This window comes from Petaurus breviceps, unplaced genomic scaffold (genome assembly GCF_028583685.1).
Source record: "Petaurus breviceps papuanus isolate PSGF00001 unplaced genomic scaffold, PetGlider_PUasm1.0 90579, whole genome shotgun sequence".
Taxonomy (NCBI): Eukaryota; Metazoa; Chordata; class Mammalia; order Diprotodontia; family Petauridae; genus Petaurus; species Petaurus breviceps.
Window position 1 is genome coordinate 2,203,509 of NW_027187278.1, and position 15,190 is coordinate 2,218,698.

Sequence of the window (15,190 nt, forward strand, 5' to 3'; positions counted from 1 at the left end):
TAATTTCATGGCAATAATTATCCATAGCCAAATTCTGGTGATTTTTAAAATTAGATTACAAATCTCAACCTGCTCATTGTTGAATATAAGATACAAAAGTTAAAATAATAGTTCACCCAACATGGTCCCTTAAGCATCCATTGGGTTGTAGTTTTGAAATAGAATCATAAGTCATGAGAGGAACCAATTTGGGGCTGGTGTGTTGTTTTAAGATAATGTCATGAGAACACCATGACAGTCTCCACTTAAGGGATGCTACAGTTCAGTGTTTCTTAAACTGTGGGTCATAACCCCGTATGGACTTGTATAACTGAATGTGGGGGTGACAAGTAATTTGACATCAGTAAAAGATTTCTGAATGTGTAATGACCAAAAATTAATTCAAAATCAGATATGTAATGAATTCAAGATGTTTTGGCAGCATTTGCCTATGTCATATCATGCAACTTCACTGCAGCATTGGTTTTAAACACACAAAATGAACATCCTGTCATGCCAGGCAATGCCAATGGACATTGCCAGAAACACCTCAGTTCAGATTTGAGACTATTATATTTTATGAATTGCATTGTTTTTATTTTATGTACGAAGTTTTCTGCTCTTACAAAAACATAATAATTTAATTACAGAAAATAAAGTCTTTTAATGTTTTCCTACCATCATTCCTCGCCACTAAAATGTCATATTAATTTATCTTTGGATTGTATTGTGTTAGAATATTTGATTTTAAAATTTTCTGTTATCTTCTTCTTTGACAGAATCTTAAGTGTTTAATTGCAGCAAGTAAAGTCAAAAGCCCTTTAATAATATTTCTTGACCATCATTATTGTGTGTCTATCTAAGTGTGAACATCAGGGATTTTTTTCAATTAACCACAAAGAAATGCAATTTCATGAACTAAAGCTAGCATTTATTTGAGAAATTATTAGCAATATTTATTTACATTTTGGACAAAATATGTTTTTGTTATGAATAAGTGGCTAAATTAGACAGAAGAGGTAAAAATACTGTTGCCAATGCATCAGAATCTTTACTACCAACTTGTAGTACCCATAAATTAACAAGAAAGAGAAAATGTGTCAAATAATTTTTACAATTTGGATTTTCTTCTAATGAAATAAAACCTCTTTTCTTAATTTATAATGAAAGCAGCATGAAACCAGTCAAACTAAAACAACATCATAATACCAAGCATGTTGCAAACTTCAATAAACCAAAGGAATATTTTGAATGACTTTTAAATTCTTCAAATAAAGAAGAACAATGTTTTGAGAAATATATTACTCTCAAGAAAAAAGCATTTGCCAGCATATTGTGAAACTTATTTAATTGCTAAAACTAATGTCTTGCACAATAAGAGAAGATTTCATGTTACTTGCTGCTATAAAGTGTCAGAAATCATTCATGGGAAAAAGTATAATGATGAAATTCATAAAACTCCTTTATTGAATGATGCTATTTCCAAAAGAATTTCTCAAATTAATGATGACCAATTACAGCGCATATTATCAGGTTTAAGTGCAACCCAAAGTTTGCAATTCAGTTAGATGAAGCAATTGATACCTTGAATGTGGCACAGTTGTTACTTTATGTAAGATATGTCAATAAAGGAAGTATATGAAAAGATAGATTGTTTTGTCACCCTGTGGGGCACACAAAAAAGGGAAGATATATATCTTAGTCAATGAATTTTCCATGAATGATGTTTTACAGTGGAAAAATTCTATTGGAGTTTGTACAAATGGTGCTGGAGCAATGATGGGCGAAAATGTTGGATTTGTAGCAAAACTTAAAGCTGGTTGCAGTGAACATATCACTTTTAATAACTACATGATTAGTCAGAGGCACTTGTAGTAAAAAAAAAACTGTCACCAGAATAGATAGTGTGCTTCACATTATCATCAAAATCATAACTTCATTAAAAGTTGTGCCCTAAACAGTTATATGATTTCAAATCTTTGGAAAGACATGGACCCTGATTGCAAAAGCTTATTACTACATGCAGAGGTAAGGTGACTCTCAAGAGGGCAAAGTTTAAACAGATTATTGAAATTGAAAGATGAAGTTTTTATATTTTGACTGAGCAGAAATCCAATTTTGTTATTTTTTTCATGATTTATGGCTTTCAAAACTGTGTTATTTGTCGGATATTTTTGAAAAACTGCATGCTATAGACATGTTTCTCTAAGGAAAAAATGTAACATTTATGTTTAAAGACAAAATTGAAAATTTACAAAAACATTTAAAATATAGAATAGGGTTTAAAATGTTTGCTTTTTTTTTTTAGTATTTTCATATACAAATGATTTGCTAATTGTAAATAACTCTCCTAAAGATTTAGTTGTAAGTGTTTTAATTGATCATCTGAAATGTCTGGAGAAACAGTTGCAGAATTACTTCCCTTCAAATTTTGATTCTAAAAAAAACTAAGTTGGTTTCATAAACCACACTCAATTGAAGTTAAAAACATCAATCTGCCAAAAAAAGTTCAAGAAGAATCAGCTGAGTTAATCAAATCACATAGTTTCAGAGGCCTTTCCTAAAGAAATGTTAAATGAATTTTGGGTTGGAATTAGGTCAGCATTTCCAACAATTTCTGAAATGGCCCTAAACATATCTCTTCCATTTTGTACTATGTTTATATGAAATGGTATTCTCAGCATTGATGATTATAAAATCAAAATATCAATCAACTCTAAAAAACATCGGAGATCCTCTACATTCTACAATATCAAATATTCTGCCAAGATTTAATTCTTTATGTAAAAATAAACAAGTATATCTATTCAGCCATCTATCTATCCAAACAAGCATAGCTATCTAATTAGTATGCAAATTTGCTTTCATCTTTTATAAATGGCAATATATATGCATATATAAAAAACTATTTTAAAATAAATTTCCTTATGATTTATTATCAGTATATGTTGGATTTCTATACCTATTTTGTATACCTACATACCTGAGGCTGTGTAAAAATAAGAAGCCCTGCTATAGAGTTCATATGATTTATTCATGGAAACTATTGCTATAAGTTTAGGTTACAGAAAAATATTGATAGCTAGGTGGCACAGTGGATAGAGCACTGCTTATGGAATGAAGAAAACTTATCTTCATGTGTTCAAATTGAGTCTCAGATACTTACTATCTGTGTGACCCTGGGAAAGACACTTAACCCTGTTTGCTTCAGTTTCCTCATCTGTGAAATGAGCTGGAGAAGAGAATGGCAGATACCTCAAGTATACAACTGAAAAACTCAATTTTTTTTTTTTTAATGACCAATCGGGGTTAAGTAACTTACTTGCTCAAGGTTACACGGCCAGTTATTTCTGGGTGTGGTGCTAAGTGTTGGAGCCCGGATTTGATCCCCAGGTCATCCTGACCCTGGAGCCGGTGCTCTTACTGGCTGAGCCACTTGTCCGCCCCTAAGCAGTTGGGGTTAAGTAACTTGCTCAAGGTTACACGGCCAGGTGTTTTTGAGTGGGTGCTAAGTGTTTGAGCCCGGGATTCGAAATCCAGGTCATCCTGACACCAGTGAGTAGAGCCGGTGCTCTTACTCGCTGTGCCACCTGGCCGCCCCTAAAACCCAATGTTTTAAGATTAAGAGAGCTGTGTGTACACAAATGATATCTTGCCAACTGCTAGTTCATCTTTCCTCTTGCATCTGTGTACCTCAAAAATCCCCTGTGCATCTTAAGCTTGACATAACTGATTTGGCCAGTTCCAGGTGGCCTCGAATATCAGGGTTTAAGTATTTTACTCTCAGAAGCATACTTGTGAGTGCATCTTCTCTTCCTGAGAGCACATCTCCCCTTGCTGGAAATATGCTTCTTCTGTGGGACCAAGCATTCTCACCGGAATGGGCCACTTAAATGTACTTATCCCCCTCTGCTCCCCAATGCAATGTGACCCTTACTTGAGTTTTATTTTATGTTAATATTGTATATGTCTGACTGCCATATTAGGTCCCCTTCTCCTCTTCTTCACTTTTCCCTCCATTTCCAGTCTTCCCTACTATTTGTCAATAAAAGTTGAATATTAAATCAACCTCCATTGTTATGATATACTATTCATGGCAACTGAACTCCTTGAAGTCTCTGGTTGTCTTTCCCCACACATAAAACAGTCCTTGCATAGACTTTCTACTTTGATAGTTGCACTTCTGGTAAGGGCTTGGGCACTGTGAGCCTCATCCTAGAAAGCAAGAGTTGAAAGGGCAATGTCTCAAGAGGGACTCCTTTATGCTAGAGGACCGTGACAATATGTTTCTTCACTAAGAAATTAACTAATCAAAAAGCATTTTGTTAAGCAATTACCCTTTGCCAGGATTGTGATAGGTATTAGTGTTACAGGAAAAATAAAAAGGGAAAAAGTAGAGGATGAGAAGTCATTTACATCGTCATTGCCTGCCCCCCTTTTTGAGTGATAACTGAAACTTTTAAAATAATTTGATTCTAAAAGCTCTTTAGGGAAGCTAGTTTTAGCCAATAGCTTACTGAAATGAAGGAAAATAAGAAGATAAGTAAGTACATGAATATACTTGAGGAAAATTATTAACATTATATAGGTCCTTGTAAGGATGAACACATTTGATTTAGGCTTGGCTTATATCCATCCTCTCTTACTGGGTGAAGAATAAAGCTTTGCTCTATTCTTATAGCCCCAAATGGCTCTAAAACCATGAGGCCATAGTTACTAGAGCAGCAGAAAAATAAGTAACACAAACCACATGCAAAACCACACACACACACACACACACAGATACATCTACTAGAAAAAAGAAATGATACATTAAGAACGCAGGTAGAGATTGTGAGTAAATAAAATTTAATTCAGATAGAAAAATTTCCTTTGAAGGTTTTTTTTTTGTGTTAGGACTTTAAAACATGAAATTTTTTAATATCAGTGATTCCTATCCTTAATATTTCTTGTTCAATGCTGTGAGTGGAGGTGAGGGAGTACAAGCATATTTTGAAAATGTAATTCACCAGGTATGGTACCCAGGTTGAACAAAGAACAGATCGAAATGGTCCTGAGGATCACAGTTGAATTGAATATTTCTGGTTCTTCTGACTTAGGTGAAATAATATTATCCAGTCTTAAAAACAAACATATGAATAATAAATTAAAATAATTAATTTGTAAAATGTAATTAAATTATTTTAAAGTAATAATTTAAAAAGGAATATATGATTAAAATTAAATTTTCATGAAGCAAATTAATAAAAAGCATGACCATAATTGATAAAACAAGAAACAAATATTTTGATAAAGACAAGGGTAGGCTTTACAAAGAAAGACTATTCAAGAAGATCCTGAATACAATGGGGCAATCATTTAGATAGGGCACCTAGATCATTCTTCTCGATATTTTATATTTTCTGGGTATTTTTACATTTATATCTTCTGGATACATTTTTATGTTATATTTTATATTTTCTGTATATTGGGGTCTAGACTAGATTGAAGCTTTTTGTTTTTACCATTCCAAGTACACTAAAACAATTCAAGTTTATAACTTCAGAAAAAAATTGAAACTTACACAATGGAATACTCGTTTCACTATTTTTAATATATAATGATTTTATCTTTGAGTGCACCAAATAGAATCCCTCTTCATCTTCTTGTAATATGTGGTTATTAATTTATTTTAAAAAATCATCCGCAGAAAATTTATTCAAAGTATAAAAGTATTTCTAAGGTTATTTTAATATTTCATGCATGTCACTACATCATTTAGGCTTTCAATCATTATCCCTCTTCCACACAACAAGACCTGTTCACCTCCTTTTCTGGTCATATACTTCATTAATAATGATTTATCTTGTTGCAGTTCTTATAGGTCATTGCTTTTTTAGACAAAAATTCCCTTTATGACAACTAAAATTGCCTGTCTCCTGAGATCATGGTGTCTAAACAAGAAATTCATCACAAAGCATGTTTAAGTGTGTATCAGCAATGCCATATTCACAATGCCTATAGAGATTACAAATATGCTGATATAATTATCCATCACAAAAGACATCAGGTTTGCCATTTGGGGAAATAAACTAGAAAATTTATTAAGATACCAAAAGACTGAGTCCCAAAACCAGAAAGTGAAAGCCATCAGAGTAGTTATGACATTGGCACAGGTAGATAAAGTAGAAAGCACCCACATTTTCAAGCCTTTAAAACAGAACAGGCTATCTCAGGCAAAGGTCCTCCTCTCCCCACTCACAGCAACCACCCAGTGTCCTGGAAGTGTGTTCCCAGCAGCTCCGGCCCCTGGCAGTGCTCAGCCGGAGTCCTAACTCAAAAAAAAAAAAAAAGGCAACCACCACCAACTGCCAACTGCAGGACCGTTAGCTCGGCTTTTCACTTTCTCTTGCTCTGCTATGTCAGCACGTCCATGGGGCATGGGAGATCTTTAAATCTCATAACCCTTACAAAGTGCCAACTATTTACCAAGCACAGTCTTAGACATGTAGGAAAAGTGCCAAAATTATATGAAGAGATTTTTATTATCAAGAGCTTCCACTCAACTATTGGGATAGCCTAAGTATGTATGTGTTTATATTATCTGCATATCTGTAGGTATAAATCTGCCCATTGTTGTTATTCATTTGTTTCAGTTGTGTGTGATGCTCTATGACCCCATTTGGGGTTTTCTTGGCAAGGATATTCGACTGGTTTGCCATAACCTTCTCCAGCTTATTTTTACAGATAAGGAAACGGAGGCAAACAGAGTTAATTGACTTGCCCAGGGTCATATAGTAAGTAAGTGTCTAAGACTGGTTCTGAGCTCAGGTCTCCCAGACCTTAGGCCTAATGGTTTATATACCACACCACCTATCTATCCCTAGATATGTACATATATAATATATATATATATATATATGAACATACAGATATGCACATATATATATATGAACACATGTATATGCACATATCTATATAATATGTGTGTTTAGAGCAGTAGAAATATGTATAATAAAAAAAATTAATATGTGGTGAATAAGGAGGAAAGGCAATAGAAATTTAAATAAAGTCATCAAAGGCTTGACATAGCAGGAAGTACTTTGAAACATTTCCCCCTTCTTGAAAGAAAAGAGAATGGAATCGAATGAAGGAAAACAATATTAACTATTTGCTATGTGGCAAATTCTGTGCTAAGAACTGATCATACCAAAAAAAAAAGGAAGGAAAAAAAAAACAATGCAAACTCTGCTATCATGGAATTCACTTTCTATCTTGGGAGATACCACACACAGGATGTTTAAACTTCAGGCAGAAGAAAAAGCCCCATGACTTTTAGGGTGCAATGGCAGCTCAGATAGCAAATTGTAGAGATCCTGAGGGCATAGCAACAAGACAGATGTCAGGGCCTAGTGAACCTTAGGAAGGAATGGTGTGGGAAGTTATAAAACTGAATGATCTAAAATATATATAAGATTATTGCTAGTCATTCTTTGCTCATTCTAGGGATTACTAGGTAGGGGAAAGCAGTCTGGCCGGTTGGAGTAGAGAAGATTTTCTTTTACTTTCCAAATAGGTAGGGATTTGATGAGGGGTGCTACCTTCCTAACACAATAACAACCCCATTCTTATTGTCCAGTTACTATAAGAGAGAGGACACCAACTCTGTGCAAATGGAATAAAAGGAGGTTTTTTAAGAAGGATGTGAAGAAGTAAATGCTAGGAATAAGAGATGGCTAGTGAAAAGACACAAAAGGCAAAAAGATGGGAGGAGTGCCATGGATAAGGAATACAAGAACAGTTTGGCAGGATTGTAGATTTGTGGGATGTGTATATATTGCATCCTGGGGAGAATGTTGGTGTTTGATAGATGCATTTTGGTAGTAGATAGTAACTTGAATATCTGTCTATATATCTACCTGTATCTATATATCTATATCTATACAAACTGAGAAATTCAGAGAACTAACAAAAATAACGAGCAAAAGGAGATTTACTTAGCAATAAAAAGGATAATATTCAATGGCATTAGGCAACAAGGATACCTAATTTCCCATGATCACAAACATGTGTCATTCAGTACCTCTGCCATGTTACAATTATGATTTCCATGAGACATAGCAACCAATCAGAATGAGATTATGGGGTACCCCTGTGCTTGCACTAGATGTAGATTAGACACTGGCAACTCCATTGTCTATGGAACATGTGGAACAGAGTTAAAGGAGGAAAAGGAGCATTTGCAGTCAAGGAAAAGTGTAAGCCCTGAGAGGCAAATGTTTGGCAGCTTCATTACATATACCTACTTCTGACACACAATTCAAATGTAGAGAGGGGAACTTTGAGTCAACAGGGAGTGAGAGCTCTGACTGGTGTTATCACTTCGGGCCCTAAAAGATCAGGGACAGACACTGAGAAAGACAATTATAGACCAATTTCCTTAATGAATATCAATGTAAAATTTTTAAACAAAATACTAACAAGGATATTATAACAATATATCGCCAGGATCATACACTGTGACCAGGTGGGATTTATACCAGGAATGTGAGCCTGTTTCACTATTAGGAAAACTATCAACATAATTGACCGTATCAGTAACAAAACAACAGAAAACATGATTATCTCAATCCACATAGTTTTCACCAAAGTGTGCACATAGTTTTAAACAAAAGATATCATTTCTTAAGTCTTTAACCCAATCATCCTTAAGGAGCAATCCTCCTTAAGTGACAAAAAGTACAAAGGTCAAAGTTCTCCATCCCTACTCACATTGTCTTAATCTCTCAGTCAAAAAGTCTTCTTTCTTCTTGACTGGAGATTAGTTTCCAATAATCCTTAACTCTATCATCCTTAAGAGGTGCAAGGTATAGAGTACAAAGTTCTCACACCCATAGGCTACAGTAAATCATGATCTCAGTCAGCCCTAAGTACTCAAGGAAAGTTCTTTTCATCTTGACTCCTGGTTGGCTCTCAGATTCCATAGTTCCTCTTCCTTGGTCCCAGCTTTTGCCTGAATTTACCCAGCTGTCACCTGAATTCAAAGGTAAGCATCTCTCAACTCCTTGTCCAGCTCCTCATCCAGTTCCACTTCCATATTGAAGCCCAAAATGTCCAGTCTACCTCAAATCCTTCACAATTTCTGTTTCTGGGAAAACAAAGCTTAACAGAGCCAAAACAACATTCATACACATTGCTGGCATCATCATCAATTCACTTTCTGCCTGTGAAATCAACACAGATCCACAAATAAATTCTGAGAACTCAACACAAATTGTCCACATAGTCCCAGGACCTCCAAAACACTCCTCCAGGACTTCTGTAAAACGGACAAAAAAGAAAATCCTCATTAAGGGCATGCAGTAAGGTCCCAGGGCTTCTGTACAAAGTATTACAAACAAAAACCAACACAGACAGAAGAGACAGTGCTGCCACAACAAGTCTTCCCTTCTCAATTCTGTTCTCTCCCAGCTTGTACTCAGCTTTTTTCCTGGTCCTTAGCTCCTCCCTGTTTCACCCACCTCTTACATCTTTCCTGTTCCTGTCTTTGGCAAGTCCCTCCCACTGTGGGTCTCACAAATTCTCTTTCTTAACAAAGACTTGATATAATCATGGGTAAGGCTCAAAAGAAACTTGAACTGATACAAGGTGCTAAATAACTAAATAGATGAAAAAAGGCATCAAGTACTTCTTTCCTTGCCATTATAATCACTACTGATTAAAGAAAGACAAATTAAAACAATTCTGAGACACCACTTTATCTCTATCATTATGGATAATATGACACAAAAGGAAAATGAAAATGCTGGAGGGATTGTGTCAAGATTGGGAGACTAATGTACTGTGGTAAACTTGTTAACTAGTTCAATCATTCTGGACTATGCTCAAAGGGCTATAAATCTGTGCATAACCTTTGACCCAGTAATACCACTAGTAAACTTGTATCCTGAGGAGATCAAAAAAGGGAAAAAGGAAATATTTGTTAAAAAATAGTTATAGCAGCTCTTTTGTGGTGTCAAAGAATTAGAAATCAAAGGTATACCCACCAACTGGGAAAGGGATCAACAAAGAGTGACATATGATTATGATGGAGTATTATTGTACTATAAGATATGGTAAAGGTAATGCTTTCAGAAAAATAAACTAACAAACATGGCAAGACCTATATGAACTGATGCAAAGTGAAGGTAGGAGAACTGGGAGATCATTGTGCATAATAACAGCAATATAATAAAGATTTTCTACTGTGAGAGAATTTGCAAGACAATAATCCAAGACAATTACAAAAGACAAATGGTCAAAAGAAGCTATCCAACTTCAGAGAGAGAACTGATGAACACTGAATGCAAATTAGAGTATGTTTTTTTTTCTTTTCCTTATTTTTATCATTTTGTTTTGTTTTTTTTTGTAACATGGCTAATATCAACATATATTTTGAAAGACCTCTTGTGTATAATTACTATTAAAGTCCTGGCCTTGTCAAGGAGTTAGGGAGAGAGGAGAGAGAGGGAAAGAATTTGGAACTTGAAAGTTTAAAAATTATTAATTTCTATGTGTAAATATTTATTAAATGAAATAAAAATAATTTTAAAAGTAATTTGGCATTTTCTTCAGTTATTTAAAAGATTATTTTGAGAAGTAATTTATAGGTTTTACCAGATTGCAAAATGCATTTTTAGATACAAAAATGATTAATAAATTCTTCTCTAGGATTATGTAAAGATATGAATCACTTCATTCAATTAAGCAATAATGTTAAAAAGTGTCTACTAAAATAGGTGATTGGATTAACGCCTTACATTAAGAGAAATGCTTGTAGATGACTTTAAAAAAACTCTATCTTTATTTGGATCATCCCACCATCATCATTACAAAGGCAGATGTATGAATGAGATGTTTGCTGGTTTTTTTTTGTCTTTATACAATTGCCTCCATAGAGGATTTCTTCTTCTGGGACGTTGACTTTCTGGTTATTACCATATCAGTTCCCTAGCTAAGGTGGCAATAAAACAATGGTATTACAATAACAAAATAAGATGTTGGAAAATAAAGATAGAAAAATACAATTTAACAAAGCTGTAAATTATACTTCTTAAGACATTGACAGACTATGTTTCTTTATCAATTATTGTTTTTGAATTAGTTTGAATTTTGAGACTCACTTTGCACTTATAATTGCTAATATACACTGGACTCCTGCAAAGCTTCACCTGCAAATCAAGAACTAAATGAAAAAGCATATTGCTGTGGAATAAAATATAACACTGGGAAAGAATGAGGAGGTGTGCTCAAAAGAGAAGTAATTGTATCTAATATCTATCATATAACATTTAAATGGCTTCATTTAGGGCTCATAAATACTATTTATGCCTCCTGGTTATAAATCTAAGTTACAACAACAAAAATATAAGTAAAATATATAGTGACTTATCTTAAACAAATTATCATGATTGCAATTTATTTACAAAGGGAAATTCCATTTTCTTGCCCTGCAATTAGTAGAATTGCACTGATAGCATTTGAGAAGTATTGCTAATTAATTGTTAATAACCTGCTGGGAACATAACCAAGACAGACACTAAATTGCAAAACTAGTTATCAAGCCTGTTGGAGCAGAAATGATTTAAGGATTTTAATCAGAATTCTGTGTACAAAGTTATTTTAGCTTGGCTACCTAAATGTATGAGCTATTAAATGGAGAAAACTTTTTTTTTTTAAACAGGCATGACCACCTGCTAATTTACTGGATAAAAAGATGTGAAATGCTTTTGCCAAAGCAAACTATAATATTGAAAACCTAGCTTTCCTAATTAGGGTTTATCATACTTCTTTGAGTTGGTACTTCTACATAGTACCCTGGAAAATAAATTTCATTGATCAGTCCAGTGGTAAAAACTGGAAACCACTCAGAGCTCCAGTCAATAAAGAAATTGCAAAAATCCCTCCTTTTGGAACACTGTCGTCTCATTTATAATATTTGTCTCACCCTCCCCAACAATAAGAACAGGTCAATCATAACTCAGACCTGAATCCACTGCTTCTGGTCTCATTCTACAGCATCAGGCATTTTTCTACATTGCTTCTCTCTTTTGGTACTTCTGGTGGCTTTGTCATTAATTTCCTTCTCTAATATCGATTCATTCAGCTAAGAAAAGAGACTTGCTTAGCTGTATCAAATTAGGGTCACCTCAAGGCATATCCTTGTTGAATATTCTTGTGTTATGGCTAAATAAATTACCTGTTGTTAATTCACTAAATTGTTTATCCCTTCCCTGACAATACTGCTCTTCCCTCAACAAACTTCTTCTGTTGGTCTTGGTCTCTAGATTCATGAGTCCCTAGCAGAGACTACCATTTCACAAGGCTCACTCCACTACTATTTTGTCTCACTTTCTGTAATTCACCTCCTCATGGGCAGATTTCCCCTACTCCCTACACACACATCTCCTCTTCCTTAGCACAGGGACTTTATAGTTTGCTTGTTTTTGTATCTCTACAGTTAGTAACATACATTATAAGAACTTATTTAATAAGCCTTACGTCTAACTAGATTGGGTGTCCTTTGATTCTACTTGGGGGAAGTTGCAATAGTCTTCTCCAAACAACTCTATTGATTTTTAGGTCACTCCCATGATACAGTAAGGCAAATTATGCTAAGAACATGTATATTCATTAGAAGATAAGAACCCCCAAAACATATCATACATATATGTTGGATATGTTTATATTGTCATCTATCATCTATCTATCCAACTATCTATCAGTCTGTCTGTATATACAAGGTGTTTCAAAAGTCTTAGTGTATTTTAAACTTTAAAAATTACTTTAATTACTTTAAACTAAGAATTTTGGACACCTTGAATTTTAACATATAGATGGATAGAACGAGACATCTAGACCTATACTTATAGAAATTCACGCACATATGTATATATGTATGTGTTTTCACACGTGTCTAAGTAGTATACGTGTATGTATGTGCATATATGTGTGTACATTTGTATATTTATAATTGTAATTTATTATTGTAATTTATAATTTGCCCAGAGGCAAAATAGATAAGAGAGCCCAACAACCAGTGGTTTAAATATAAGGAGCCTTCTCAATTACCCTTTATTCTCAATCTTTGAGCAATTTAGTTTATCAATCTATAATCAGTTGCTATCTATATTTGTTCTATTCCCCTTTCTACATTATCCTGTCTCTCCTCCTCTCTCATAAGTCACACACCCCTTAACTCTTTATTGCCTGTTATCATCTTCTCTCTTCAGCATTCCTATTGTTCAAACTTATTCTCTTTCTCCATACAGAAAGCTTGAAACCCTACAGGATGGTAGATTGTCAGGGAAGAAGGATCCTTATCATTTTCATTTATAAGAAGTCTAGATATCATTGTCTTCATTTTAGCCAACAATTTATTCAAATTCATGTAAGGAACAAATATTAGAGTCAAATTTAAATAAATACAGGTATTTGGTATTATATTCAGCATTCTTATTATCACATGGATATGAAATCTGTTGCTAATCCTTGGACTCTAATAAGGCAATCGAGACTAAAGATGGGGTTGCATTAGTATCTCTGTCTTCCCTGTAACAGAGTAGGTATCTGAGGGTGAGGAAGTAACTAGAAATTGTCTGGTAAGAATTTCTGCTTAGTGACATATTGTCTCAAAACACTTTGATTTGTATGTTCTACCCCCTATTAACCTTCAGCACCCTGTCAGATGAATTATTAGCTACTGGATGTTTATGATTTTTCCTGCATCTTTACTTGCTTGTGTACATGTGTATGTGTGTATAAGCAATTATATGAGTATGTTTGTGTGTATGTGCATGTGAGTACATAAGTGATGAAGGATCAAGGGATAAAAATGGATTTTAAGGATGTGGTAAGTGTTGGATGAGTAACATGAGGATAACTTTTTAAAAAATTGTTTGGTATTATAATTCAAGTTAGAGGACTTGTATGGAATTTCTTTTTTTTTCCTTTTTCTTTTTTACAAATTCCCCAAACAAGGAAACCAATAAATAGGTTTATGATGTATGCATCTGCTACATATCATTTATTTTACAACTGGGTAGCCTGAAGCTACCTGCTTATAAACTGAATAAAATAACACTTTGTACATTTCAGAAACTCTCCTAGAAAGGATCATTATGTCTTTTCCAAAAATAAATGGGAAAATCACCAGGCATTCCCATTAGTTAAATGAATATGAAGAATTACTAGTGCCATATCAATTAAATGAGATTCAAATTTATATTTCCTTTAGAAGTCTGCCATTGTTTCCCAATGACATGTTAAGTTGTTTCTCTTTTCATCTTCTTACTGACTAAGTTATTTTGAACAAGTCCTTCAATATCTTTGGGTTTCCACTTCTTCACCTCTGAATGAGAAAATTAAACCAGGTAATAGCTGAGATCCCTTTAAATATATGTTGTTTAATGTTCATATTCCCAGAAGCAAAATAGTGAGTAACAATTACAAACATAAAGTATTTATTAAGAAATTTTAAAATTCATTTTAATTGATTTAGAAAAAGTAAGAAATTATGTTTACTAAAATGGAAGTTAGATATACTTTTTAGGGTAATAAAGAATTTATATTGGGACATGATAAATAAGTGAACTATAATATCAGTTTCTAAGGACAATGATTTGAGTTATATAGATGTATGGGTAAACAGGACATAACATAATATCGGAAGATTATTTGCTTTGTAACAGTGGATTTTATATTACTTGATTATATATTCAGCATTTGGGGCACATTGATCACGGTAGAAAAGAATTGCTTTCCACAAATGATTATCTTCTAAATATCAAAATTGGTGCTACAATATGAAATATATAATGCATTGATATAGTTTTCCCTTTTATTTTTTAATTTTTAATGTTGATTTAAAATTTTTAATTTCCAATTTCTCTCCTGCTTTTCCCCATAACCACCCCATTCAATATGATGCCAATTTTATGTGTCAAATCATACAAAATACATGTCCATATTGCATTAGAGAAAACCCAATAACATATTCTATTGTACAATGTTTTCTTTGTTCTACTCACTTTATTTTTCATCAGTTCATATAGAGCTTCCAAGGTTTTTCTGAACCCCCCCCCCCCGCTCATCATTTCTTATTGCACAATAATATTTCTTTAAAACCATGTGACACAACTTGTTCATCCATTTCCTAATTGATGAACATCTCAATGTCAAATTCCTTGAGACA